This window comes from Dioscorea cayenensis, chromosome 10 (assembly GCF_009730915.1).
Source record: "Dioscorea cayenensis subsp. rotundata cultivar TDr96_F1 chromosome 10, TDr96_F1_v2_PseudoChromosome.rev07_lg8_w22 25.fasta, whole genome shotgun sequence".
NCBI classification, from domain to species: domain Eukaryota; kingdom Viridiplantae; phylum Streptophyta; class Magnoliopsida; order Dioscoreales; family Dioscoreaceae; genus Dioscorea; species Dioscorea cayenensis.
This window is the reverse complement of record NC_052480.1, coordinates 13,148,142-13,150,508: the sequence shown is the minus strand read 5'-3', so window position 1 is coordinate 13,150,508 and position 2,367 is coordinate 13,148,142. Positions and strand designations below refer to the sequence as shown.

Sequence of the window (2,367 nt, the reverse complement as noted above, 5' to 3'; positions counted from 1 at the left end):
AAAGAAAGATAAGATGAATGATCAAACAAATAAAAATAGATATTCATAAATATGAATAGTATAAACAAACTAGATCACCAAAATCCTATTTTTAATAAAAGTTACTATTCCCCGGCTAGGGTTTTGGAGAGGTTCTATGGCTCCGACATCACGCATTGTTTGGAAGATGGTTATTGGGAGAGCTTTCGTCGGCACAGATCCGGCGAGGTGTATCCTAGGCCAGACAAAGGATCCCTTGTGACGAGTAGAGGACTCTCCACAAGACCATCGACACGACCATCGAGGGGGTTTACTATAGATTCATTGCTTTTACATTCTATTTCTTTGATTGTACTTAGCTCCATGGAGAGCTAAACCCCTAGTGGGTACTTGGGTGTTTGTGAACCCTAGGATGTATTTGTTTCATTGAATCTCTTTATTATGCTTTTAATTAATTGATGTTTATTGTGAGTTCCAAACTTGAATGCTTGATTGTATGAACATTCCCCTAGGGTGACACTAGGGTTAAGAGTTCTTGTTGGTAACCTTGTGAGTGAGTGATACACCACGAGCGTTAGACAAAGCTAGGTTGGAGAGGGTTGAGAGGGTGAGTCGAGAGGTTCAGGAGCGTCCCCTTTCCCCTCTGACATGATAGATTCTATCTCCGTTCGTCGAGTTCTTTGCGGCCATAATAGAGTGAATGGTCTAAGGGATGACCCTCCGCTGGGGCTTAGTTGCGAGAGCAACGGAGTGAAGCATTGAGGTGATCTTAGTATCTAGGTCTTAGTCGTGGTTAGGAACCTTCCACCAGGACCAAATGGTTAGGTCTATAATTAGGAAGAGATTTATTACTTTGAATTCGTCGAGCTCTTTGCAACTCTATGCTAGTGCGAGGTGTTGAGATTGTTCGATTTCTCCTCCGGGACATGTATGGAGTTAGGCATAGTTGACCTTAGATTTGGGACTATGTAATGAAGGATTTCCACGACTCACTATTTCATTGATTAGGAAGCATAATAGAGGGTTCTTGCACTTGAAGCGATCATCCTAGGCGGAGCATTATCCGAGTATCCATTTTGATCGATTGCCTTACCTTCTCCTTTACTCGTGCTCTCTTACTTGTTGCTTTTACTTTTGAGAATTGAATCATTGTCACAATTATCACTACTGATCTTTCACATAGCTAAGAAGCGAATTAAGTGTTTTTATACCCTACTCCCTGTGGATTCGATACCCGCTCACCTAGGATTATTACTTCAACAAACCCGTGCACTTGCGAGATATACGCAAGGGGACCTTGTCAAGTTTTTGGCGCCGTTGACGGGGAGTAGGTGTTTAGAGATACTTTGCACTTTGTTTTCTTAGCTATTTCACCATACATTCTATTTCATATCTTCTCATTCTATCATCGTTCTGATTTCTTTTTCTTTCTTTTTGGGTGCAGCTCCAGGTTATGACCCGAGGAAATCCCTCAATATTGGTTGAAGGAGATCCTGAGCTTGAACGTACACTTAGAAGAAAAAGGAAAGAGCCTGTGTAAGAACAGTCTAATCTAGCTGATTTGGAAGCAGAAGAATCTGAGAACATGGTAGAACAGAATGAGCAACAACAAACATTATCCGATTATGCCAGACCTTCAGTGTTAGGAACACAATCGAGTATCGTGCATCCCCCGATTACAGCTCAGAACTTTGAGTTGAAGCTAGCATTCATCCACATGTTGCAGTAATCCGCACAGTTCAACGGTTTGGTCGATGAGGATCCAAACAGTCATATAGAGAGTTTTCTCGAGGTGTGTGATATGCTGAAGATAAACGGAGTGACAGATGATGCCATCAAGTTGAGAGCCTTCCCATTTTCCCTAAAGGGGAGAGCGAAGCAGTGGCTTCCCTCATTACCTAGAGCATCGATCACCACATGGGAGGTGATGGTAGAAGCTTTCTTGCCCGTTATTTTCCTCTCGGAAAATCTGCAAAGCTTAGGAATGAGATCTCAACCTTTGTTCAGTTGGAATTGGAATCTCTATTGGAGACATGGGAAAAGTTCAAGGAGCTCTTGAGAAAGTGCCAGCAACACGGATTCCCGGAGTGGATGATTGTTCAAATATTTTATAATGGTTTGAACCCGAGTACAAGGCAACTCTTGGATGCGACAGTAGGAGGTACCTTATGTAGCAAGACCCCTGATGAGGCTCATCAGTTGATTGAAGAAATGGGGTTAAACAGCTACCAATGGAATGCTAGGGAGAAGAAGAAAGTGGCCGATCTTTATGAGATAGATGCGGTAACTTCATTAGCTGCTCAAGTGGAGAGTTTGAGTAAGAAGTTAGATCTTCTAACTTCAAATAGAGTGGCGGCATGAGACCTCAAGGAAACCCATATAGCAATA

At 42.4% G+C, this 2,367-nt stretch overlaps 1 non-coding gene across 1 annotated transcript; it reads right to left on the bottom strand.

Moving 5' to 3' along the window:
- Positions 1-1,953: 1,953 nt before the first annotated feature.
- Positions 1,954-2,060, bottom strand: LOC120271276. The gene has a single exon (XR_005539894.1). It is a non-coding gene; the product is annotated as a small nucleolar RNA R71 (small nucleolar RNA).
- Positions 2,061-2,367: the final 307 nt, after the last annotated feature.